Below are 27,838 nucleotides of genomic sequence, written 5' to 3'. Positions count from 1 at the left end.
GAAAGTCAGCCCAGAAATCCCAATGCCGGGACCAGCCCATGGTAGCCGCCCTTGACAGCCAGAGCTCACTGTCTGGGGCGGTCCTCAGAGGCCCTGGCTCGGCCTGATGGGGGGCACTGAAATGAACAGCCACCCAGGGCCCCCGAGGGAGGAGGGAGCCGGAGAGCTGGGCATCACCTGCTTTCCTGCCTCATGCCTGTGGGCTGCAGAGAGCAGCCCAAGGCACCCAATGTCAGACCGGCCACTGGCCTCGGCCCCTCGGCTCCGGGGACAATCGGGCTTTGGTCGATCACAGGATGGTCTTATGAGAAGGCTAAAAGGCTGATCCTTCCTATAACTTTAAGTTGAACTTTCCCAACATTTGGAGCCTTCCCAAAGAAGCAGAACCAAACTATGTTGTCAACCTGAAGCATAATAACTTCTATTTTGTAAAAACTGCTGTTCAAAATACTCTGCTATTTTTAGACGGTCCCTTATTCTGTAAATTAACTTTGCTTTTTAGCTGCTTGAATAATAGGGAAGATAAACTTAGCTGCCTGACCTTGTAGTCATCTAACATAAGATCCAGAAAAAGCCTTATTTGGAGACAAAGGGCTGGAAAGATATAAAAAGGGAAAGCTTCCTCCATGTTTTTGTTCAGATTTTCTTGGAGGTGACTCCACTGAGACCGCCGACATAATAAAACTGTGTGACTCCATTTCTCTAAGCGTCGCTTGGTTTTTCTCTGGTCTCTGTAACACTTGGAGCACTAGCCTCAGTGTAAACACACAGCAGAAAGGCACTGCCTCCTAGAAGATGCACAGTGTGTTCCTATGGCTGCCGAAAGCCTTTCTCCTTCCCCACCCTCCCCCACTGCACAGGGAGGGGCTAGAGGCTGCCTGGCTGGGACGCAGAGGGGACAGCCAGGGGGCCTGGCAGCCAGCCCCACACTGTTACTGCCTGCTTCTCCCGAGGTCCCAGGCCATGTGAGAGTGCAACCTGGCTTATACACCAGGACCTAACCTGATGCTTGACACACAGTCAGAAAAAGTATCTATTTGCTGAATTTGAGAAGCAGAAGGAGGTCTCAAACCAGGCAGAAGGCTCTGCGCTGCCCACCCAGCCCTTTGACCTGGCTGCATCCTCCCCCCCACCAAACCCCCGGCTTTCTTCTTGAGATGAAGCAAATTTATACCTAAGAAATAGTGATATGGCTGCTTTCAAGGAGCAGCTGGGATACATCAGGGAGGAAAGGAGGCAATTTAACCTGTATTAAAATAATCTTGGATTTAAAACAAAACATACATAGAAATTATCCTATCAAATATAGATCTCACTTTAAGTTTGGTAGTTAATATAACACCACAATGGTGAATTGTTTTAAATGGACAACTATATCCAGTGAAAATAAAGTTTCTCATTAACCCTCTTGGTCAGCAAATAATGGTCCCCAGAGGTGCCCGAGTCCCGCCCCTGCAATCTGTGTGGCAAAAGAAACTTTGCCGACATGATTAAGCTCATGATTCTGAAATGGGAAGATTATCCTGGTTTATCCAGATGGATCCAGTGTAATCACAGGGTCCTGCTAGGAGGGAGGCAGGAGGGAGAAGGTCAGAGTCGGAGAAAGAAACTGGCTGAGTGATGCGAGGCTGTGAGTGGGCTGTGTGGCCTCAGGCTGGAAAAAGCAATGGAGTGAGACTCCCTTTGAGCCTCCAGAAGGAATAGGGACCTGTGGACCCGGCACTGTCCGATAGGGGGCACCATTTTAAACCACTGAGTGAGTGGTGATTTGTATTAGGAAACTACTACAACCCTGACTTCTCATTCCCCTTCCGGAGGCAATTACTCTTCCCTGTTCTCTTGTCTCCTTCCAGAGACAGTCTAGATAGATAGATAGATAGATAGATAGATAGATAGATAGATGATAGATAGATTATAGATAGATAGATAGATGATAGATAGATTATAGATAGATGGATGATAGATGGATGATAGATAGATGATAGATAGATGATAGATAGATAGATAGATGATAAATAGATGGATAATAGATAGATAGATAGATAGATAGATAGATAGATAGATAGATAGATAATAGATAGATGATAGATAGATGGATGATAGGTAGGTAGATGATAGAGTGAACCCTGAAAAAAAAAGAAGACACCTATTAAGTAGGGCTCCTGTTGGCTAACTGGGCTAAAAATTTTTTTTAAAGCAAATTTTAATTTTTTAAAAAGAGACCTAGCAGGCATTTCTGCTCAGGGGGGTCTCAGCGAACTGCACTCCTTGGAGAAGCCTCTACTCTGACCTGCCTGCCTTTTCACTAACCTGCCTGCCTGCATTATAAAGGTTTCCTGGAATCCTATTTCAACCAATAGGATGGAGGCTCTCCCCATCCAGTCAGAGCTGCACAGCTCTGTCCAATCAGAGCAGCTCTATTCTGACAGATAGATAGACAGATGATAGATAGATGGATGATAGATAGGTAGGTATCTGTCTGACCAATCAGGGACCAGGGGCAGGAACTTCCGCTTCATAAGCCAGCTCCTCTCTGGCTAGGATAGTGCATTTTCCACAGAAAACGGAAGACTGCGCTTGCCGGGTGGGAGTTGAAGAGGTCTTCACAGCCATGCCATATTACCATAGACCTGTTTGCACTTCATAAAGTGTCTTCTTAACTGTACCCCAAACTGGGGATTCCTGTTGGTGTTGAATTGATGCCAATGACCATTGGTTGACAATAGATATAGAGATAGATATGAGCATGTATATGATAAATTCATAGATACATAGAAATGGATATGAAGATACATAGGTAATAGAGATGACATACATGTCATCTGACATCTACTGTAAGCCATCACAGATACTAAGCATATGTTTATAGGTATGTATGTATAGTTTCCGTGTGACACACAGATAACAATACTGTACATTTTTCTCCACCTCCCTGTTTTCTTCTAATGGTATATCTCAGAGACCTTTAATATCAGTGCCCATAGATATGCTTTGTTTCTCAAAATACATATTTTAATTAAAAATATGAAAAAACTCGGCAAGGAATTCCTCGAGACTCAGTGTGCTTTGGCTTGTTTCTAGCACCACGGGTCTCCCGGATGGGCCCCTTCTTTGGCTCCCTGAGGAAATTTATAGACAGTTCACTGGGTGGTTCTGATGCTCCATCCACTTCTCTCTGCCCCCTCCTACATCCAGGTCTCCTTCTAACAAAGAAAGTCAGGCCGGAAGTGGCATCAGTGATGCCTGGGAACAGCGCACTTCTCCCACACATGCACTTGTCCATTAGAAATCACTGGACCAGCAGCACTCATTTCTTTGAAACCAGGCAGTCCTGGTTCAAACTCTGGCTGAACACCTACAACATGTATGAGCCTGCCTTGCTGCTTCATCTGGGATGATAGCCTCTGAGTATAGCAGCCTCATTACTTTGTGGTGTTGAAGATTTAATTAAGAGAGTCACTGTGTACCTAGCCCAGTACCTTTGTTGGAGCTCCCCAAGACCCTCCTCAGGTTTCAGGATTCTCAAGAAAAACTCAAAAAGCTGTTATGTTTAATTATAGTAAAAAGATACATCTTAAAATCAGCCAAAGAAATAGACACATAGGCAGAGCCCTGCCAGCTGTCCCATTCCAGCAGCATCACGCAGAGAGCACTCAATTCTCCTGGCAATGCCACGTGTCTGTGTGTGCACCGTCTCCAACCAGGAGGGTCACCCACTCCTTGGCATCCAGGAATGTTAGGGGTCAGTCACAAAGCGCGGAGTGCCTCCAACCACCTGAATGTCAAAGTGCTATAGCATGCCCCGAGCCTCGGGGATGCAACAGTAATTATTTGCCATTAATCACATTGTTAGCATAAATCAGCGGGCATGGCTCAGAGTCTCAGACACACAAAGACACTCTTAGGAGGCAGGATATCGCTCAGATACTCACAGCCCTCTCCCAGCAGCTGGCCACGGGCCAGTCCTAAAGACCTTTGGAATGTAAATAAAGCTCTGTTTCTGTCTCCCAAACCTCCACTCAAGCAAGATTACGAATAAGCCAACAATAAGCTCCCAGCCCTGCGCACTGCCTCTGTGCTGAGCACGGCTTCAGTGCCATCCCACTTGATTTTCACAATAATTCTCAGTGGTGTCACTTGTTTCCTGTTTTGCAGAAGATGAAACCAAGCCTGAGAAATCGAGTAATTTGTTTAATATTATCCTGCCACTGTGTTTGGGGCCAGGATTCAAGTCAAGCCTCTAACAACAGAGCCAACACTATAATCATCTCTACTTGCCCTGCATTTACCAAAATGGGCACCAACAGAGACCAGGGAGATGGCACGTTCACCTGGATGCCCAGCAAATTCACACATTTTCTCATCTCTTTCCTAAATGTCAATTCCCCAAGGAAGAGTTCTGTAGATTCTCAAACTTAATTCAATCTACCTGTCACACACCCACAACTTAAGACAGTCAGGAAGAAATGGAGACTTAGGTCATGAGAGGAAGTCAGCAAAGGCAGGTGCCTCCTGCAGCTGCCAAGAGCCAGTGGACAGCCTGTCCTTGGCAGGAGGGAGGGCCCAGCGGCCTCCGCCAGCTGTCAGCGAGACTCATCCTGACGGGCCCCTGATGGCTCCTGTCTGGGGAAGTCGAAGAGTTGGATGTTTTTGAGGAAGGCATTTGCTGAGGGAAAAGGGCATGGCATTTGTACAAGCTTTTAAATCATTATTTTAAATGTTAAATGTTTAAGTTTCTTGGACCCTGGAGAAAATCCCAAATCACTCTATTATTTAAAGCTCACATAGTTGTGCATGTTATTGCTTCTTCAAAGCACACAATAACACGGTAACAACAATCATTTAAAATTCATAGTAGCTATTTTTCATATGTATTATAAGTTTCTTGAAAGCAAGAATAATTTCTGATTTATTTATCAATGACTAGAAGAGTGCCTGCCTGGCACTCAGCAGACTTATCAATAAATGCTTGATGAACAAGTAAATGAATAAATTAATACAGTGTTATCAGTGGTATGTTTTCCTTAGATGTTTCATCCATTTGAGGATGAAATGTTATTCTATGAGGATAGAAAGAAAGTAATACGGACTCAACTGTGTGCTCCCAGCATTCATATGTTGTAGTTCTAATCCCCAGTGTGACTGTATTTGGAGACAGGGTCTTTAGAGAGGCCATTAAGGTTGAGTGAGGTCATAGGATGGAACTCTGACTCCATAGGTCTGGTATCCTTTATAAAAAGAGAGACCAGAGAGCTCACTCTGTCTCCACCCTGTGAGAACACGGTGAGAAGGCAGCTGTCTGAAAGGGAGGAAGGGAGATCTCATCAGAAACCAAATTGGCCAGCACCTTGATCGTGGACTCCCCAGACTTCAAAACGGTAAGAAAATGCATTTCGGTTCTTTAAGCTGCCCAGTGTGTGTTGCTTTGTTATGACAGCCCAAGAGGACCGATCAAAGGCTGTAGAGGTTACCTGCATAGCCTCAGAAGCAAGATTTGACTGAGTTCAACCCCCATCTCTGCAATTTACAAACTTTGTAAGTTTCAGCATATTAATTATCCTCTCTGTGCCTCCATGTGCACATCTATATGGTGAAGATAACGTTAGTCCATCTCACAGGGCTTAGGGGAGGAAATGGCTTATCCTTCCATGGAAAGTGCTTAGAACAGAGCCGGGGGCATGGCATGTGCTGTATGCATGAAGCTGGCTGTGTTTCTGCAGATGTCCACAGCAAGGTCTCATCCATGTGCCCTTTGGCAATGGATCTCACCATTCCTTCCTGGAGAGGTGGAGTCCATGTTCCCTTTTCTAGAATCTGGGTTTTCCCTGCAATCTGCTTCAACCAATGGGATGTGGTAGAAGAGAGCTGTGTATTTAAGACCAGGCTTCAAGGATCAACTTCCATCTTCAGCTCTTGGAACACAGATTTTTGAAACTCTCACCTGTGAGGAAGCTAAATTAGCCACACGGATGTGTGAAAGGAGGAAAAGCAGGCCCCAGCTGACATTCCCAAATGAGCTCCCAGAAGACATCCAGTGACATTGTCAGCCACGTGAGGGAGACTGACTTAGATCCCCCGCCCCCTTTTCCAGAACCTCAGCTGATAACATGTGAACCAGGAATCCCACCTGAACACCCACAACATGATGAAAATAGTCTATATATATATAAAAGGCTAATATGCTAAGTGTCCATCCAACCAGTAGCTATGATGCACACTGACCACCAGGGGTCAGAACCTCAACACAAGAGCTGCCCTGTTGCAGTGTCTTGGCAGCAGCAGTTCTCGGGTGATGCACCCTGAAACCAGAGAGGAGGGAGCCCGATTCCTCTCAGGGCCATGTGAGTCCACCTTCAGCCATGGGTTATGTTGTTTCTGGGACAATGTCGGCCCCAAATCTGGTTTACTGCACACTTGCCTTTGCGTTCCATACCCTGTACACCCTGTACTATGACAGCAACTTTGCAGAGTGCTCTCTTGCACTCCAGGACCCCTCAGGGGATGTCAGAGAGCCAGTTTCAGCCCAATCCCTGCAGGCCAGGCCGAAGGACCCCACCTGCTGAAGGGACCCCACTCACTCTGCAGACTCCCTTCTGGTCTACTGTTGATACTTTCTATTGAGTTCTTTATAGCAGTGATGTTATTTTTCATTTCTTCTTGGTTCTTCTTGATTTCCTCTTGGTTCTTACACATATTGTTGACTTTGTCTTCCATTCTTTTCAGCCATTTCTCTGAATTCTTTCTCTGACAGGTTGCTTGCCTCCATTTCATTTACTTCCTTTTCTGGTGATGCCTGCTTTTCTTTCATATACAGGCTGTTTCTTTGTCTCCCCATGGTCTCTCTTCTCTGGGTGTTTGGCTATGTAGTTCTCTCTCTCCTGCGTTGGTTTAAAGGCACAAAATACAACACAACAAGGCACTGAAAACAAATGTATTCACAATGCTAATAACCCCAAATAAAGGTGACCACCAGAGAAAAGAGAATTAGGGGATAAGAAAGAAAGAAGAAAAATAAAAGGAGTGCAAAATGAAAGAGAAGAGGAAAAAAAAGTAAGAGAGAAAAGAAAGAAAATAAAAAAGAAGGGGGGTGATACCTTAATCAATAAAGAAATTTTAAAAAAAGAAGGGGGGAAAAACTACTTATATGGGGAGAAAACTCCAATAGGTCAGCCACTAATCCCAACAAATGCAAGCAACAAATACCTAGAGATGAATGTAATCTACAAACAACAACTAATATCAAGCAAGGAGAGGAAAAACAGAAGCAAAAAACAAACAAAAATAAAACAAAAACAAAAAGAAAAACAATCTCACAAACAAGCATAAAAAAACCAATATAATCAACAATCAACCAAACAACAACAAGAGGACAGAGAGAAAAAAAATTTGGATAGTGAAGAAAGAGAAGAGAGAGGTATGTATGGACTTAGAGCAGAGGCTTGGAAATTAGATATATAAGTAGGATGAATTTTTAACAGGGGGTAAAAAGAAGGAATAGGGAAAATCTAAAGCAGGAATAGGGTAAGAGAAACAGGACAACAAATGGGGAAAAGTGAGGAAGAGAGTGTTGGCATAAAGATAAAGTTGAGATAGAGTAAAATGATGCTAAAGGAAAGATGAAAATAGAATGTAGAACACTAATCCCAAAATAAAATAAAGAGAAAATAAAATGACACTTTTAAAAAAAGGTAAAATAGTAGTAGTAATAATACTGATTAAAAATAAAAATGTAATAATTAAAAAGGTAAAATCAAGTGAGAAAAAAGAAAAAAAATTAGTTTAAGTAAAAGATGAAAAAAATAAATAAATAAAAATGTGCAGTAGTGAAGGTCATTCACTTCCTCTACTGTTCTGTTTGGCCTGTCTGTTTCCCAGTCAGGACAGTATTGAAGTTCGCTGTGTTCCACTGCTCCTCAGTGTTGTAGGCCACAATTCTGATTTTCAAGCAGGCAGTACTTCTTTGTTTCTTATACTCCTTTATTTGTGTTTACACAAGAGTCGATTTGTGATTCAACACTGGGGTGGCAGTGTTTCTGGATTGACCTCCAGATCTATAAGTCCTCTCTAGCTAGTGCTTAGATTTTGTTTTCCCTGTCACATTTAATACTGGTTTGGGGGAATGGGCTTCCCCAGAGCTGGTTCTCTGATCGTTATTCCCTGCTCTGAACACCAGGTTCCACAAAAACAACTTTCCCCTGCAGTCTCTTAGAGTGTCCCCAATTGGGTGATCCTATGTTCTTGGCTTAGTAATCAAAAGCAAGGATTTAAAGAGGAAAAAAAGAAAAAAGAAAAAAAGAGCCAGAGTAAGTGCACAACTTTTACCCTACAGCGCTGCGTGCAAGGCTGTGCAGTCTTTTTTCCCCTGGCTCTAAGCCACCGGCACACTGTTAAAATTTTTAGGCTGCTCTTTTGCACCCAGTTCAGCTATGGGTTGCTTTTAGGGTTCCCTTCTGTTAGCAGCCCTGTGGATCCCCTTGACATTCATGGATCACGCTAGCCCCAATGGTGGCGGATTTTGGGGGGGCGCAGACTTCCCCAGATCCTCTAGCTCCCGTTGTACACATTTCTCTCTCCTGCCTGGATCACAGGCCTCACCTTTTCCTAGGCAAAATCTGACCTTTCCATGAGAAGGTGCAGAGCTCCTCCGTGTCTGCATATTTGCATTGCTTGGGGTCCAGTGTTCCTGGGTTTGCAGCTGTTCCCTGGGTGTTGTTTTTGTAGATTCTTCTGCAGACTCCCTTTGAGCCATGGTGCCACCCCAGGTGTGGCCAGCCAGGGAGGGATCACAGGAGGTTGGCTCCAGGGCATGTCCAGCCTGTCTCACACAGTCCTGCCCATGGGCCACCTTCTAATTAATTTCCTTTCAATGTGTGCAAATCCATGCACTGGGTCACTAGTAAATAATAATTGTTTTAAGGCATACAATTTAGGGTGGATTTTACACAGAAAGAGATAATTCAAACAGAAATGAGTACCAGAAGTTATGTCCTGTGTAACAAAACCCTCAATAATGTGGTAGCAGCTTTGGGTTTGGAGATAGCATAGCCTGAAGGGCAGGGTAGTAGCTGTAATATTCTTTGTTAAGGCTCCAGAAAAATATAACAAGGTATGTCATATATATATTCTTTATAATAAAAGCCTAATATGTTAAGTGTCTGGTTGTCCAGTGACTGGTTGACTGCTCAACTAATCAAAGCATAATATGCTAACGATATGCTAAGGCCGCTAAACCACTCGCTATGACATGCACTGACCATCGAGGGCAGACAGTCGACCAGTTAACCAGTTGCTATGATGTTCACTGACCACCAGGGGGCAGATGCTCCAACTGGTAGGTTAGCTTGCTGCTGGGGTCGGGCCTATCAGACTGACCAAGATGGGCTGGACATGCCCTGGAGCCCTCCCATGGTCCCTCCTCAGCCCGATTATGTACCGGTGGGGTCTTTTGGCCTGGCCTGCATCCTCTCACAATCTGGGACCGCTCAGGGGATGTAAGAGAGCCAGTTTCAGCTCGATCCCGCAGGCCACTCCCCTCAGGAGGGCGCCAGACACAGGGCTCACAGCTGGCAAGTGCTGCTGTGACAGTGCAAGTCTCTCCCCATCAGGACTGATTGAGCGCGAGCCCGCAGCAGGTGCAGTGGGGCTGGGATGAGTGGAAGTGGCAGGTAGGAGCTGCAGGTGGCATTGGTCTGTGGGGTTTCAACTCAACCCCTGCACGCCATCCAGAGGGATCCCACCTATGCACAAATTCATGCACCAGGCCTCTAGTGTGTATATATACTGAGTGGCCAGATTACTATGATCTCTGAATGCATAATAATCTGGCCACTCAGTGTGTGTGTGTGTGTGTGTGTGTGTGTGTGTGTGTGTGTGTGTGTGTGTATGAGGCCCGGTGCATGAATTCGTGCATGGGTGGGGTCCGGCCAGCCTGGCCAGGGGAGGGGGGACATGGGCGGTTGGCCAGCCTGGCTGCTGGTCGAACTCCTGGTCGAGAGGACAATTTGCATATTAGCCTTTTGTTATATAGGATATACACTGAGTGGCCAGATTATTATGCATTCAGAGATCATAATAATCTAGCCACTCAGTAAATAGCAAAGCATGGAAAAGCACCTATGAAGAACATTACATTACAGTTGACCCTTGAACGATGTGGTATTGGGGCACCACCCTCCTCGCATAATCTGCATATGACTTTTGACTCCCTCAAAACTTGTCTCTTGGTATTTTGTATTTGGTGGGGATTGAGTCCAGGACCCTCTCAGATACCGAATCACATGAGCTGAAGTCCTCTATATGAAATGTCCCAGATCAAAGCATATAGTGATCCTTTCGCATCTGTGGGCTCTCAACTGTGGGTTGAAAACAGCACAGGTATTACTGAGAGAAAAAAAAGCCTTGTATAAGTGGACCTGCAGAGATAAAACCCATGTTGCTCAAAGGTCAGCTATATCTCTAAAGCAGGTTGGTGGGTAAGCTTTGTTTGCTCTGTATTTATTTGCATTTAGTAAAAATGAACATCTGTAACTTTGAGGATATAGTTTATTACTTCTTAGTGATAAGATATACACATACACACACAGCACCCTGAAACTGCCATGCCTCCTAGATGCTCATCCCCTTTCTACTGCAAGGTCTGGTGGGCCAGGTGTGCAAATCCCTGTCACTGAGCCCCGGTTTTCTCACCTGCAAAATCGGACCCCCGTGACCTTTCATACCCAATGGAGCTTGACAAAAGAGAGCCCTGGGACTTCCAAGGCTGACCTCAAGAGGGCTGTGGTGTCCACCTGTATCTCCTGGAGTCCTGACCTTAGTACAGGCTTCATGCCGTGAGGAAGCCGAGGCCCTGGGAAAGGCCCACATGGAAGCTTACAGAGGCCTCTGTCCTCAGCTCAGCCGACCTCCCAGAGAGCATCCAATGACGACATGACCCCTGACCTTGAGGAAGGCCACTTTAGAGCTCCTGCTTCCCTGTGGGTCCCCGGCAACACTGATACCACGGGAAGCAGAGGCGCCATCTAGTTGGGTCACAGAATTGTGAGAAATAATAACTTGCTTTATGCAACTATGCTGTGGTGTGGTTGTTGCACAGAAACAGATAACCAAAACAAGGAATGTTAGTTGTTACTGTGATTTTAAAACATATATATTTCTGTGGTGTTTGATTTTCCTTTCATTGGCTCCGGCCCACCCTGGATTCAGTGGAGAAAGGGTCCTCAGTATGTTCAGGCATCGCTCGACCTTTGCTTGCGGTGAAGCAATTCTGCACATCACTTATTCACAGCCTGCCAGAGCCCAAATAGAGTCACAGATTGGGAGAGGCAAGATGACACAAATACCTGTCAGATAACATGATGAAGTTTAACAAGGATGAATGTAGCCCTGCATTAGTATTAAAAAGCCACCTGCCACGGGCATGTGGCTTAGCAGAAACATAGACTTAAAAACTCAGCCTTGCCCTAGGTTTGGGTCAGTGGATAAAGCGTCAGCCTGTGGACTTAAGGGTCCCAGGTTTGATTCCAGTCAAGAGCACACGCCCAGGTTGCAGGCTCGATCCCCAGTTGAGGGCGTGCAGGAGGCAGCCAATCAATGATTCTCTTTCATCATTGATGTTTCAATCTCTCTCTCCTGCTCCCTTCCTCTCTGAAATCAGTAAAAATATATTTTAAAAAACAACTCAGCCTTTTTTTTTTTTTTTTTTTTGCATGATGTTTATAAGTATCGAGGGAGTGATGAGGCGGCCAAAAAAGCTCATGTGGTTGTGGACAGTATTAACAGAAGCAAAGCACCAAGAATTAAGAAAGGCTATATGTTTACTCTACTGGGTCAGACCACACATAGAAGATCCATGTTTGCCCAAAGCACTTGAAAACTGAAATGGAAAAATGGAGTCAGTTCTGGGGAGAGTGACAAACCAGTGTTAGAGAGAGAGCAGTCATTCCCTGCCATCTGGTAGCTTGTATGGGGATGAACCCCCGTGAGCCAACAAGGTAATCTTGGAGAGGTAAGAGTTATAAAGCAAATGAATAAGGTTGAGACAAAAGGGTCAGTGGGACTGGAAGTCTTTATATTGCTTATTCAAAGAAAACCTGTCCACAAAAACGGAATCTTAAATGAGACTTAACTCATGAGAATAAAGTTATGTAAAAGAATTGGGAAGCAGCTCAGCCAGCGTGGCTCAGGGTTGAGCATTGACCTATGAACCAAGAGGTCACAGTTGGATTCCTGGTCAGGGCACATGAATGGGTTGTGGGCTCCATCCCTGGTGCGAGATGCACAGGAGACAGTAGATCTCTCTCATCGTTTCTCTCTCTCTCTCTCTCTCTCTCTCTCTCTCTCTCTCTCTCTCTCTCTTCCTCTCTGAAGTCAATAAAAATATATTAAAAAAAAAGAATTGGGAAGCATATTTCTAGTTCATAGAAGCACAAAGTGGAAATATTCCCCACCTGGGACAAGTTGGACAAGGAGAGCAGTGTGAGCTAAGAGAAATTGGGAGGCGGGATGGGGAGGAGGGTGGTCGCATCCATCCTGAATTCAAATGTTGTTCTAGTGTTCTCAAAGCATTGCTGTCCCTGCCATGTTATGGGTCTTGAAGTCAGGTTTGGGGCTTGACTGATACGATGCTTGTGCATAGAAGGTATAAGGAAAGGGGCCCAAGGAGCAGCCCAGAATGTCCTCAGAGGCCGGCATGTGGAGTTTAGGGTCAGAGTCTGTGTGTCCCCAAAAGGTGATGCTGTCATCTTGATTGGTGAAAACTACAGGGGCTTGTTCAGCTCAGCAAAAGGCAGAGCTTTCTATTCCCATATCCAGTGACAGACTCTGTCCTGATAGGTAGTGAGTTTCTCAGGGCAGGAAGCATCTGAGTGAAGTCTGGGTCCTGCCTGAGGTGACGGTAGCTGGACATCACACAGCTGGGCACATGCCACAGTTGGGAATGGTAGACATGCTATTAAATAACATTGAATCCAGCAGTAAAATGGTTATTCCTTTTCACCCTGTTGGGTTTCATCCCCATACAACAAGGTTGTGTGTTCAATGCCTGGTCAGGACACATACGAAAATCAAACAGTGAATGCATGAATTGGGTGGAAAAACAAATGAATGCTTCTCTCTCTTTCCCCTGCTCCCTTTCTCACTAAGTCAATAAATTAAAACAAAAAGTTCCCTAGCTGGTGTGGCTCAGTTATGTGAGCATCATCCCATGCACCAAGAAGTTGCTGGTTCGATTCCTGGTCTGGCTCAGTCCCTAGGAGGAAGCATGCAGAAGGAAGTTGATCAGTGTTTCTCTCTCCCTTCCTCTCTCTCTAAAAGTAAATGAAAACATATTTTTAAAAGTAATTCCTTCCTATTATTCCAGTTTTGTCAAGGAGAACATCTCATGTGTCCTTAGTATCTAACATTTGCTCTGTATCCCCTTTTATAAAAGGAGATAAATCCTTAGGGAAAGATTCTTCCTTGCAAGACTTTTAAAACTATTTCACTCTTATTGTATTTATTTATATGTGGATGTATATATTTAAGGTAAATGGTGTGGAATTTATATTTATGGCAGTAATTTAAACAGTACTTTTATAATAAAGTACATTATTAAAGAATCATTTTGATTTAAAGAAAAACATCATGCATACAGGCATGGATGCTGTATGCTGTGGGCTGTAACTATGGGGAAAACACTACAGTGCTAAGAACATAAGTGCCCGTCCGAAAGCCCTGGTTAGACCATAAAGTCTTCCCCGGTCCAGAGCTCCTCAGACCCCATAGGATGAAATTGGGTTTAAATTGCTTTGCTGATTTTCAGAACCAAGTCAGCCCTTTTTAGGAAAGCAGCAAGCCAGACTCCATTACGCATGTTTGGTTGAGTGGAAGCGTCCTGTCTAAGGATTTTGGCCCCACTCTTTGCTATCTTGTTTAGTTCCAGGTTCAGAAAACCCCAGTGTCAGTGGATGTTCTGTGTAACCAGGTGTTGGGTCCAACACCAGCCAAGGTGTTGCTGTGAAGGTGACTTTCCGATGTGATTGACATTTACAACCAGTGACTTTGAGTAAAACAGATTAGCCTCCATAATAGGGGTGGGTCTCTGCCAATCAATTGAAGGCCTTATGAGCAAAGACTTAGGTTTTCCGACCAAAGCAGAAATTCTGCCTCTAGACTACAACATAGAAATGCTGCCATGGTTCCAACTCTTGGACTCGAGACTCAACATCAACTTGACCTGGGAGACTAACCTGCCCTGCAGTCTCACACTTGCCAGCCCCACAGTCACATGAGCAACTCCTCAAAGTAAGTTTCTCCCTCTTTCTTGACAGATAGATAAGAAGAACATCTATATCTATCTATATACCTACTAGAGGCCCGGTGCATGAAATTCATGCATGGGGGTGTGTGTCCCTCAGCCCAGCCTGCACCCTCTCCAATCTGGGACCCCTTGAGGGATGTCCGACTACCCGGGCCTAAATGGGCAGTGGGACATCCCTCTCACAATCCAGGACTGCTGGCTCCCAACTGCTCGCCTGCCTGCCTTCCTGATTGCCCCTAACCGCTTCTGCCTGCCAGCCTGATTACCCCCTAACCACTCCCCTGCCAGCCTGATTGATACCTAACTGCTCCCCTGCCAGCCTGTTTGCCCCTAACTGCCCTCCCCTGCAGGCCTGGTCTCCCCCAACTGCCCTTCTCTACAGGCCCGGTCGCCCCAACTTCCCTCCTCTGTTGGTCTGGTCAACCTTAACTGCCCTCCCCTGCAGGCTTGATTGCCCCCAACTTCCCTCCCTTGCAGGCCTGGTCCCTCCCAACTGCCCTCCCCTGCTGGCCTGATTGCCCACAATTGCCCTCCCTTGCAGGCCTGGTCCCTCCCAACTGCCCTCCCCTGCTGGCCATCTTGTGGTGACCATCTTGTGTCCACATGGGGGCAGCCATTTTTGACCACATGGGGGCAGCCATCTTGTGTGTTGGAGTGATGGTCAATTTGCATATTACTCTTTTATTAGATAAGATATCTATAATTTCTCTCCCTATGTGTGTCTACATATATAAAAAGCAGCAACAAGAACCATGGAGGGATTTCTTGTTTTGTGCTACTAATATTATGGAGGTGGGCTTCAGGTAATATTGATCCAGGGGCTCAAAGGGTAGCATAAAAATTTATTTTTACCAATTTCTTGGCTCTGATTTCTGATTGTAAATTCATCTGCAGCTTCTACAAGGTGGCCCTTGGCAGCTTGCATCCTTCCAAGTTCAAGTTCAAAAGTGAAGACAGTATCTCACTCCCCAACAGTTCAATTAATTGTGCTGCCTCTGGCTCCAATAATCACATGCCCATCCCTGAACGCATCACTGGGGTCAGAGAATGGACTCTAATTCCCTCAGCCAGAGGCCTGGGAGTGGAGAGGATTGGCTCCCCAGAGGGAGTGAATTCAGGGGATTATTATCAGAACGAGGGTGGGAGGGTTTGGGACAGGAATAGCAGATCCATTGTACTGGTGATTCTCAAACATTAATGTGCACAAGAATCACCGGGGGATTGGTTAAAATAAAGGTTCTGATTCATTAGTTCTGTGATGGGATTTGAAATTCTGTCTCTCGAATAAACTCCGGGTAATTCTGATACTGCTTTGAGGAACCACACTTCGAGTACCAAGCCAATATACCGTTAGTGATAAGGGCCAGGGTCAATGAAAGCTCTGCCTCCATTCAGCATGTTACCAGCCGCTCCAGCCCTTCAGTGAGGCCCGGGCTTCCACACGCACAGGAAGCCCGTCTCCTCCTGGCCTGCTGGGGGCATGGACAGAAAGCTGGTCAGATGCATAAACCACACAGCAAGAGCCCCGGGGCTGCAGGGTAAGTGAGGACAGAGGAGGTGCCCCCAGGTGCCTTTGTGCAGAAGTCTGCACTCCTCAAGACTTACACAACTTGCTGCTGGATCAGAGCACAGCCCCGAGCTGCTGTTTGCATTCCAGGAGCAGGATTCACTGGAGAAACCAGAGGTCAAGGTAGAGTCAGACAATTTCATGGTTGAAGACTTTAGCCCATACTGCACACTTCTCCGATAAGGTGTTTGTTGCTGGAGGGGAAATTTGAACTTTGTTGGACAAAGGAGACCAAAGTCTTTTACTTTTTAAGTATCATGTTCGTCTTTCCGCCGAAGGCTTCCAGTCAATCCTCCATGTGTGGGTTTCAAAGACCACAGGATTTGGGAGGCAGCTGGCCTGAGAGAATCACTGAGCCTTTTAGAAAATGTCTACGATTGGACCAAATGTTCCAAGTCAGATGCCAGATAATCAATAGCTGATTCAATCAGGATTTTAGCTGTAACAATAAGTAGTTATATTTTTGTCATTAAGGGAATTTGATTGATCTTTCATGGTTGATCCAGTTCTCAGATATTGACCACAGTTATTGCCTTGCAAATAAATAAAATGAATACAAAAACCTCAGTATTCTTAAAGCAGCAGCGATTGATGTCACAGGATCCTACCACAACTTGTAATTTCCCACCACATTTCACAGAGACACAAGTGTCTCTTAGCCAGGCAAGAGGCCTTGCATTATGACATGGGTAAGGCCACCGGGTTCAAGCCACATGTCTACATGAGTCAGAAATCAATCTCTTTGGTAAACCTGTTTTTAAATAAAGAGGGTTTATTTCTAAAATATTTTACTTAAGTTCAGTTAACCAGTGGCTTTTAAGTTCACTTCACAGAGCCTGACCCATAGGAGGTGTTCAGCTGCATTATGGAATGATTTATACTAGAAAGACGTAATTTTCCCAATCAGAGTTGGATTTCTGGTGGGAAAGATAAAATGTGTAAGGAAATAAAACTGTATGTGCAAAGAAACAGGGGCCCAGAATTGCCTGTTGTGTTTCAAAACAGCCCAAGATTTTGATACTAATAAATCAATGAACTCCATGGTTGGAACAGTGAGAGGCAAGTATGAAAGGAGGAAGGGGCTAGATTATAATGTGTATATGTCAAACCCTTTCAGTTGCAAGTTGTAAAATACAATTCTATTGGTTTAAGCATAGAGGAAATTATATTGGCACATGTATTCAGGACAGCTGGATTCAGGCATGGCTGGATCTAGGTGTTCAAATGATATCATCAGGAATTTGTCTCCATATATATCTTAGTTCAGTCCTTCCCCGTTTGTTTCTATTTTCATACCAGCTCTCTCCTAGAGGTGAAAGGGTGGGCGTCGGTAGCCCCAGCTTACATGCTCCTAGTTGAGGAGTCCCACTGGAAACAGATGCTCATGGTCTGAACAAAACACCTGGGTCTGATGCTTATTAGCTCTGATCCGTAGCCCAGGCTAGGTCACTTGTTTATTCTCTAACCAATCAGTGTAGCCCAGGGAATAGGATATTCTCATTAGCCTTCCTGGATCATGTCCACCTCCCTGAACCCTGGGTGTGTAAACAGTCCTGCCCAAATCCTGGATTTGGGAGAAGTAGACATTCTAAAAGGAATACTAGGTCAAGTGGTCAAGTAGAAAGCAACCACACCAAAAATAAATAAATAATTATAGCACGCTGTATGATCCCACTTCTATAATATTCCACTAAATGCAAACTCATCTCTATTGATGGCAAGCTCAGTGCTTTCTGGGGGCGGGAGGAGAAGTAGAAGAGAGGAATTATCAGAGGGCAAAAGAAGTATTCCAGGCAATGGATAGACTCATAATCTTGAATGTTTCTTGGGTATATTTGTACCAAAATTTACCAACTTATATACTTTAAACATGTGCAGTTTATTGTATGTCATTTGTACTTCAATAAAGCTATAAAATACTGGAAAAAGAGGGAAAGTATGATGGATGGTCAGTCAGGCAGCAGCCTATGATAGTGTGCCACACAGCAATAGAGTTTGTAATCAGAAGGCTAATATAATTATGGCTTTAAGATCAATGTGGAAACCGTATAGATAAAGTACTGGTGCGACAATGGCTGGGGTAGAAACAAGGACACCCATTAAGAGGCATGTGCTTTGGGGGCCCCACTTTACATCTCCCAGCCCACCCCGACTTTGAGGCTTTGCTGCACAGCCACCTCTGCACAGGTGTAACCAGCAGCATTCCAGCTCAGCTCCACCTCAGCTCTCACTTTTGGTCCTACGTCCTTTATATAGCAAAGCTGGGAAGGTGCAGTCTCCAGCCTGGCACTCAAGCATGCTCCCCTGCAAGTGCATGGGGGCGAGCAACCCAGGGGAGGCTGGAGCCAAAGGATAAAGGCTTCCTCGTCCATCCCCTGGATGGGCAATCCTTGCTGTGCTCTGAACACCTCCTTAGAAGTTTCCAGCTGGACCTGGCCCCATTGGCCTGCACTGGTGGCCTCCTCCATGGGTTTCTCTCCCTCCCCCTTCACTCTCCCCAACCACTTCCTACAATAAATGACCTGCATGAAAGGGGTAGGCACCTGGGTGGGATGCTAGGGGCACAGGACAGTTTAAGTGGGTTGTGCTGAGAGGCTGACCGAGGCAATGCTGGTCTGAATGTAGAAGCAGAGGAGCATCATTCAAAGGCGACGAATGGCAAGTGGGAGAGAGCACATACACCTAACCCATCCAAGAAGGTAGTAGGACCCAGAGAACACCCAATGGCAGGCATGATTATTTCACAAAGAACAACATAGTGTTAGAATCACATAAGATCCATGACTCAGACAAGGAGTTAATACTTCAGTTTGCTGGACATTTAAATTGTGGACAATCTCATCCAGGTTCATTTTGAAATGCTATAATGATTGTTTACCAATGGTCCCAAGATATGAAACAACATCATTCGTGCACTAATGAGAGTGATGACAGGATGGAGGAGTTCACACAGGGGGCGTGGGCTTGTCTTGAGTTCACACATGGTACCTAGCGCCTCACCTGGAAGACTGCGGCGGGGCCGGGGATCTTCTGTTGGCTCATTTACCTCCAGGTCTGCAGGCCGATGCTATCACCTGGGGGCTTCCTCACAACACGGTTGGGTCCCACGTCTCTTGAAGGGACCCGGCAAGTCACACAGTGTCATTCTGCTGGTCAAAGCCTGTCTATGTTCAAGTGAAGGACCACAGACCCCACATTTTGACTTGTGAGGGTCACATTGTGAAAAGACCATATGGGATTGCATGCTAGTTTTCTATGGCTGCTAACAGATTACCATAAAACTTAGTGGCTGAAGGCCATGCATCTCTAATCCCATAGACAGTGTTGTCCAGTGGAAATACACTGAGTGGCCAGATTATTATGATCTCTGAAGGCATAATAATCTGGCCACTCAGTGTGTGTGTGTGTGTGTGTGTGTGTGTGTGTGTGTGTGTATATATATATATATATATATATATATATATATATATATATATATATTAGAGGTGCGGTGCATAAATTTGTGCATGGGTGGGGTCCAGCCAGCCTGGCCAGGGGGAGGGGACATGGGCAGTTGGCTGGCCTGCCTGCTAGTCGAACTCTTGGTCGAGGGAACAATTTTCATATTAGACTTTTATTATATAGGATATACACTGAGTGGCCAGATTATTATGCATTCAGAGATCATCAAAATCTGGCCACTCAGTGTATAATGCAAGCCACGTAGGCTATTCAAATTTTTCTAGTAGCCACGTTTATGAAAGTAAAAAGAAACAAGTAAAGCAAATGTTGATAGTATATTTTGTTTAACCTGATATATCCAAAATTTTACTATTTCAACATGAAATAAATATGCTAACCATTATTGAGATAATTCACATTTTTTACTAAATTTTCAGAATTCATTGTGCAATTTTGCACACACAGCATGGCTTAGTTTGGAGTGGTGGCAATCAGACTGTGTAGCTGCAGATGGTGCATTAGAAGTTATTCTATGGCGGCCTCTAGCCATGTGAAGAACAGGCTGACAGCACATGCTCAGTCAAATGCCAAGCTGCCCCTTCCCCCAGGGGATACCCCAATCCTGCCGATGGTTCCCCTGGCGCTGTCTGGTGCACTCCTGTACAAGGGGCAGAGGGCAGGGTGCAGGGAGCAGATGGTAAGCTGCTCTAGGCTGACCCTCAACAAAGTCACTCACTTGACACTTGGCCTTTCTTCCCACTTCTGTTCTCGTTAGTAGCCAGCTGTGTTGGGAATAGGTAATTGAGCCAAGTTCTGAAAAATAAAATTTTATTCCTGTTTTCTCTTCTGGTGCTGGCACCATTACCCATCCCTGAAGGGCAGGCCTCACAGGTTGGTAGGTGGACAAGGCTTACCTTCAGAGTTCTTTGCCTCCCTTTTCAGCCAGGGGCCTGTGGACAACATCAATATAGCCAACCCCATCCCAGGTATATATACCTTCAGACGGCCAACTCCTTTTCCCACTTACAACATAGAACCTATTCTTGGAAAACCCTCACTCATCCTCCTTGAGAAAACTTCTCTGGCACCACTAATCCCCCTCTTCCTTCATCCCGAATGTCTTTGTGTATCTTCCTTCTACCAGAGCCCTTAATGATTTTTTTTACTATGATGGTTTGTTCCTTTCTCTGCCACCCCCAATATATTGTTACATTTTTGAAGAAAAAAGACCATGCCCTTCATCTCTTCATTCCCTGTGATTATCACAAGGCTTTTCCCACAGTAGATACTTAGTCATGGGGGCTCCTTTGGCTCATTACATAGAGGAAAGCTAATTGGCCCCTCTGGGGGAATGAATGCCTGACCTTGGCTTTATCTCCATGAGCTTCTGTTGTTGTCCTGGGTCAAAGGAGCCACATGCAATTTAAAGCACCAGGGGTTGAATACAGGGGTCCTTGACAATAGGCCTCTTTATTGAGAGATGGAGGCCTGTTCATACACTGTGGGGAGGGAATCAGTGAAATTCCTAGCCCTTTGCCTTTGTCAATAGTCTTTCTGAGCAGTAGAAAGGGAGAGCCTCCGAGAAGGTGGTTAATGTGCGCTTCTGCTGAGGACTTCAAACCAATCTTGGCCAAGAGAATGCCATTTCTCTGCCTGTCCTTTGTCTCAGAGAGAAACTATGGAAAGGAGAGTTTCAAACAGACTGAAGGGAGTACACAAGCTATTTTCAAGGAAAACAGAGACTAGAGCAAGGCCATCTCGGGATAAAAAGAAAGGTATTCCTCAGCTCCGTAATAAAAGTTCATTTCCATGTTACACCACCTCCACGCTGCCCATTGCTTGTTATCAGCCTTAGCAATGGCACCCCCGATCCTCCACGTGATACCCTCATTTCACAGGCCGTTGATCCCACAACTCTGGTGACTTTTATTCATTTTTTCATGTATTTATAGAGTTCATACTATTGGCCTGACACTGCCCTCAGTTCTGAGGAAGTAGAAATAAATCAGACATGTTTCCCTGAAGAAGCTCATATTCTAGTGGAGAAACAGATATAAAACATGAGATTATAATCCACTGTCAGAACTTGGTAATGGAGCTGCCTCTGACCTGCCGGTGGTTCATTCACTCAGCACGTACATGTTACTGAGGGCCGAGTGCTGGACAGGCTCCGGGCCACAGCAGTAAAAGAACAGTCGAAGTTGCTGTTTTGAAAGCTCTCTGAGCTAATAAGAGTGGATTTTCAGAGATCGGAAGGGATAACCATGTGGCTGGAGCTCAGTGGTCAAAGGGCAAGGTGGCATAAAGTGAGGCTGCAGAGCTGGGCCAAGCCGTGAAGGGCTTTGTCGGAAATGCCCACCGGTCAGCTTTACCTTTTTTTCCCTAGAAGAATGGTTACAGGCCAGAAAGTGACAACACATGATTCATACTTTTGCATGATTATTCCGGCTCCTGGCTGGAAGAATGGATCTGGGTGAGGTGATTGAGGGTAGAAGAAAATTCAAGATCTGAAGCAGAGAGATCAGTTGGGAAGCTGTTGGGCAGTTTAGGTGAGAAATTAGGTGCATTAGACTTGGAAATGACAGTAAAGATGGGGAGAAGCAATGGGCAGAAAGGCATTCTCCAGACATAATAAGGCAGGATGAGCAAGAAGAAGCCAGGAAGTGAGAAAATGTGGAAGAAATATGGAGGCAAGAAACAGTTGAGGAAATTTATCTTCTCTCTAGTCACCAAGAAGAGCATAATCACACCAGAGATGTCACAGCCACCACCCCCTCACCACCACCCTCATCACCACCAGCACCGGCAACACCACCACCACCATCATCACTATCACTGCCATCATCATCTTCATTCTGAATGCCATCACAATGAGAATATTTTGTGATGCACAGTACTTTTTGTTTAAAAGTGAATTTTCATCAGTATCCACTCATTTGAATTTCTCAAGTTGGCTCGTATATTTTGAGTTCCCAATCTCTAACTACGACTTTGCTATTTGAAACCTTTCTTCCCACCACTCCATTCATGGTCCCTGGATGTTCAGTCCCGAGATATCTCTCCATTACCTTATGCTTTTTATCTCCTTTATCTTCATGTGCTGTCCTCCCTAGTTTAATCACTTGGCCAGACGTTCCCAGGCTGTCCTTTATGGCCATGGAGGACAGGCGTTCATTTGATAACCCTTTCCATCCCAACCAGCCCTTAAACTTGGATCACTTTAGACATTCAATTTTTCTGATTAGCACATCACAACATCTTGAGGAGGATAACCACTGAGATTCAACTTTCTTTATTTAATCTCCTTAGGAAATGTCTTTCACTTTTCAAATCACCTCCATAGCACACAAGCCCTAGCATCACCTTGGTCCCTCTCTGTTCAGTAGACAGCTCCGTGGAGAACCTCACCCCCCACTTCAAAGAAACAACACAGGAAACCTTCACATCGTCCCCTGTGCCTCCTCAACTCTGCAGCGTAAAATCTTTATTCAGGTCATTCTTTCCATGATTTCAGCTTATCTCTGTATCCAACCACGTCTTTACAGTGCTATCAGTAATGGATAACAAACTAGTTACCTGACTTAATTACTTGGATTGAGACGTTTAGGAGCAGTTTATCTTTAAAGGCTGTGAATTCCTTGGACCGAGGGTTCTATCTAGATTACATCTGGCTTAATGATGCTAAAGGTCACCACTATTTCATCCTCTGTGTGCAGAGTGCAGAGGGCTTGCTCACGCATTTCTCATTTCTAAAGTGAATACTGGCCTGTCTCCTAGGCGATCCCTTGGTTTACAGGAAGAAGCGGGTGCCCTTATAGTCAGCAAGGTACCCTGGTTAGGTGCCTGTCACGCCTGCATTCACAAGGGACTCTAACTGCCACCCACCCCAGACATTTATCTGTTAACTCATGTGATTTCAACTGGTAACAAAAGAGGCTAATCTATTTTTTAAATTGCCACAGAATATACTCTTGAACTCACTCAAAAGCAGAACACCAATTAAGAAAAATCCTACACAGAAGGTTACCTAAAAAATTTGGTGCATGATTTCTGAAATTTCAAATATATCTCTGCACAAAGCCAAGGCACTAGCTCACTGGGAACCTGCATGCCTGTGCAGACCTTCCACATGTGAGTAGCTGAGCTCAGTGTTGACATTTGCTCAGGTTTCCCATTGCCTGTGATACTGTCAATTTTATCAACCCTTTGCTAGAACAAGTGGTGTCACTGTTGTCCCTGGGTCATCTATGTCATCATTATACAAACTCTGAATACTGGGAAGTTCTCTTTACACCTGAGAGGTGTTCGCTCACCTGCTGAATGTCTTTCTTTGACCCAGAAGCACCAGCAGGTGGATGTAGCTCGGAACCCACTGCAGGAGAGCAGAGCTGGGGAGTGGGCGTTTCTAAGACCAGCTCTTCCCAGTTGTGTGTGGTTTCCAGTCCTCACATAGGAAACTACACAGAGGAAATGAGAGAGGATGGGGAGTGCAGATCTGAAATGTGCCACAAAGCCAGGTAGACCTATGGGAATGGTGGGAGATAAGATACAGGCTCAGCAGGGGCTAGGCAACCTGCAGAGTGCAGGGTAAAGAGCGGAGACTGTGTGACTTTGAAAATGTTATTTAAACTCTCTCCAACCCAATAAAATGTAAATCTGTGAAATATAAGCACATGTAAATAAGAGGGAATATGTCCAACCTATGGATTAAAACATCTATTCCCATTTTACTTATTTTTATTCTTTTATTTTGGCGTAGCCTACATGAATAGTCCCATGCCTACTTTTTTCTTTGTTTTGAACCATTTTATCAAGGTATGATTGGCATGGAAAAAGCAGTACATATTTAATGTATACAACTTGGTGAGTTCGGGAGTAAGGGGAGCAATATACATCCATAAAACCATCACTACCATCAAAGCTATAAACATATCTATCTCCTCCAAAAGTTTCTTCTAGCCTTCTTTATTATTATTATTATACTAGAGGCCCGGTGCACGAAATTTGTGCACTGGAGCGGGGTCCCTCAGCCAGCCTAGGCCCTCTCGCAGTCCAGGAGCCCTCAGGGGATGTCTGACTGATGGCTTAGGCCCACTCGAGCAGGCCTAAGCCATCAGTCGGACATCCTTAGCCCTGCTGCGGAGGCGGAAGAGGCTCCCGCCACCACCACTGTATTCATCAGCAAGCTCCTGCATTGAGTGTCTGCCCCCTGATGGTCAGTGCGTGTCCTAGTGGTCAGTTGTTCTGCCATTGGGCTGAAACCGGCTCTCTGACATCCCCCAAGGGGTCCCAGATTGCGAGAGGGTGCAGGCCACTAGTGCACTATCAGGGCCAGGGAGGGATGTGGGAGGTTGGCCAGCCAGGCAGGGACCGCAGCAGGGCTCCAGGGCATGTCTGGCCTGTCTTGCTCAGTCCTTATCGGTTGTACCCCAGCAGCAAGCTAACCTACCGGTCAGAGTGTCTGCCCCCTGCTGGTCAGTGCACATCATAGCAAGCAGTTGAGCGCCCTTAGCATATCATTAGCATATTATGCTTTGATTGGTTGAACAGCCAACTGGACAACTGGACACTTAGCATATTAGGCTTTTATTATATAGGATTGTTATTATTATTATTACTTTCTTTGGTGGTAAGAACACTAAGCATAAGATCTACCTGCTGAGCAAATTTTAAGAACACAGTCCAGTACTCCAGAAGTTACCTTGCACGACTAAAACTGTGTGCCTTTGACCATCCCCTCACCATCCCCCTCCCCCAGCCCCTGGCAACCCCTTTCTCCTCTCTGCTTTTTAGGTTCCATGTATATGTGAGATCACAGCACTTGTCTCTCTGTGTCTAGCTTATTTCATTTTGCATGACGTTCTGCAGACACATCCATGTGGGAAGTAGTCCCCTGCCTACTTCTTGGTGCCCCTACTACTCTGCTCATCTCCAGTCACTTTTTCCTTTGGAGACGTCCAGCTCCTCCTGCTCCAGGGCCTTTGCCTTTGTGCTTCTCTCTGTCTCGAATCCTCTTTCTCCACGTCTCCCGGGCTGCTCTTGCTCATCACTCAGGTCTCAGCCAGAGTCTGCCCTGGGCACCTGCCCTCTCAGCCCTGCTGGGCCACATCTCCCCATTTACCTCCCTCACTGCACTCCTGGGAACCTCTAAGTACTTCATTGCATTAGTCACTTGGTCACTAAATACCTTTTCCCTATAAAATGTAAACTTAATGAGGACAAGGTCATTTGACATTAGTTTCTCATAGTCTGTCCACCTCCCACCGAGGAATGTAGCATACAGTGAAATCTTAATATGTAATAAAATAAGGATAAGAACATGAATTGAGTCTTTGCACACTTGCATAGTTTTAAGTGGTTTTCACATATTGAACAATTGAATCCTCACCAGTGTCTGAGGAGTAGTTTGTTGTTGTTATACAGATTGTATGGCTGAGGTAGTGGACTTGTAGAAGTCACCGTGCCCCAAATCATGCTGCTGCTGAGGAGCAGGGCTGGGATTCTGCCACAAGAACGTTGGTTCTAGAGTTCAAGTCCTTGTCTACTGGCCTTTTTCATATCCACAATCATGTGGATATTTGCAATGAGTGAATGATTATCCAGGGGAGAGGGGGTATCCTCAGATTCAGATGGTCTTTCCTGAATTCCCAGCCACATTTACTTGGGTTGGACACTTTTATTGAAAAGAACTGGTCTGGGTAGGCTCAGGCACCAAGTGGTCCCAAAGGGTCATCCTATTTTTCTAGGATGGCACATTCACCACAGGAAGCTGACTCATTGGGGCCAAATCAAAGCCTGGTGATGGGAGGATTATAATTCATTCTCTGGTGTTGCATTATTTATGACTGGAGGTAGTCCACTGGGGCCTGACTACTTACAAAGTGCTGATGAATCTCCCACATCCCCAACTCAGAGCTCCCCAGAAATTCACAGTCCTTTCTGCTTACCCTCTGAGAAGTGTGGAAGCAGAGACTAAGAAACTGCCTCTTTGGTTTTCTCTAAACACAGCAGAACTCAAGGACCATGTGAGTTTTTGTGTCCTGTGTGGGAGGGTCCGCACTGTCACCTTACCACAGCTCTCCTAAAGGCCTTCAGAATGCAGGTCAGCACACTGCCAATGTCCTTGGGAAGATGATCTCCTGTCTTTTTCAGGTCTGGGACATTTTATTCCAATAGTGTCATCAATATTGATTTTGTGTCTACTCTTTACATAATAATAGTACTAATAACCTACAGTTCTACAATCCATGTACCAGTAAACCCTCAAGTTTGCAAGGAAGCTTGAAGGTCACCAACTCTAACATGACCAAGCCTACCACCTCCAGCAATGACTTTATCTTATTCAGTCTTTACAGCCTCACCAGGGAAGTTGGCTGTTGGTCCTCCTTTAAAGATGGAGGGAGGCAGCAGGAAGGCTTACCCAAGGTCACTCGAGAATCAAAGGCTGTGGGGAAGCATGGGACTTGGTTGGAAGGTCTGTAAGGAGAATTCTCCGAAAGGTCAGAGGCCTCTGGGGGACCTTGCCAAAGGCGGCAGACCCTGCCTTGACTTTTCCAAACAAGTCTGAGCCCCCAGGTATTTTACTAGAATCTTTATGTTTAGACTTCAAAATGTCTTGTTTGGAAGACACTACAGATGCAGGTGTTTTCTCAAGGATGCTTATCCTGCTGATTGTGTCTAGAGGTTAATTTTAGTTCAAGCTGTTTTTAAAATAAAAGCCTAAGGAGGCAGGCGAATAGGACAACTTGGTGGTTATAGCCAAGTAGTCCCTTAGCTTCCCTTTCACAGAAACATGTGTCAGAGTAATCATTCATCCGTCACTCAGGGTCTGCTGGTCAGTCCCAGCAAAAGGCAGAGATGGCACTCAAGCCATTGTCCTTGTAAAGTGACATGATGGTAGACACAGCAATATGCTGACTCTACCTGGGATGTATTCATTAGCTTTTGCTGTGCACAAACCTTCTCAAGCTTAGTGGCTTCAAACAGCAGCCTTTTAGTCACCGTGGACTGGCAAATTAGGCTTCACTCATGGGGTGGATCTTCATGTCTCCCCTGGGCTCCCTTGGTGGGCTCCTGGGTCAGCTGAGAGCTGCGGGCCTAGGATGGCTCAGCTGAGAGCTGCGGGCCTAGGATGGCTCAGCTGAGATGGTTTCTCTCTAGTGGTCTCTCATCCTCCTGCAGGCTACCTAGGCTTTCCCTTGTGACCCGTAGGGTCTCGAGATGGGAAGGAAGTTGCAAAGCCTCTTGTGGCCTAGGTTTAGAACTAGAGTAACGTTTCTTCTGCCACAGTCTATGGGCCAAAGCAAGTCACAGGACCAGCCCAGATTCAAGGGACAGGATACAAACTCCACCTCTGGATAGAAGGAGCAGCAAATCCTCTACAGAAGGGCTGCGCCCTCTAGAAATCAGGGACCCCTTAGAGGATGCATTGGTGGCCTTTAAAAATCTACTGCAGGATGTTACAGGGAAACATTTAATTTTTAAAGGACATAATTATAACACTTGGGACATTTATATTTCAAAGATTAGTTTCC

The sequence above is a fragment of the Plecotus auritus genome (assembly GCF_963455305.1).
Source record: "Plecotus auritus genome assembly, chromosome: 7".
NCBI lineage: Eukaryota > Metazoa > Chordata > Mammalia > Chiroptera > Vespertilionidae > Plecotus > Plecotus auritus.
Note: the sequence above shows the minus strand (reverse complement) of the source record.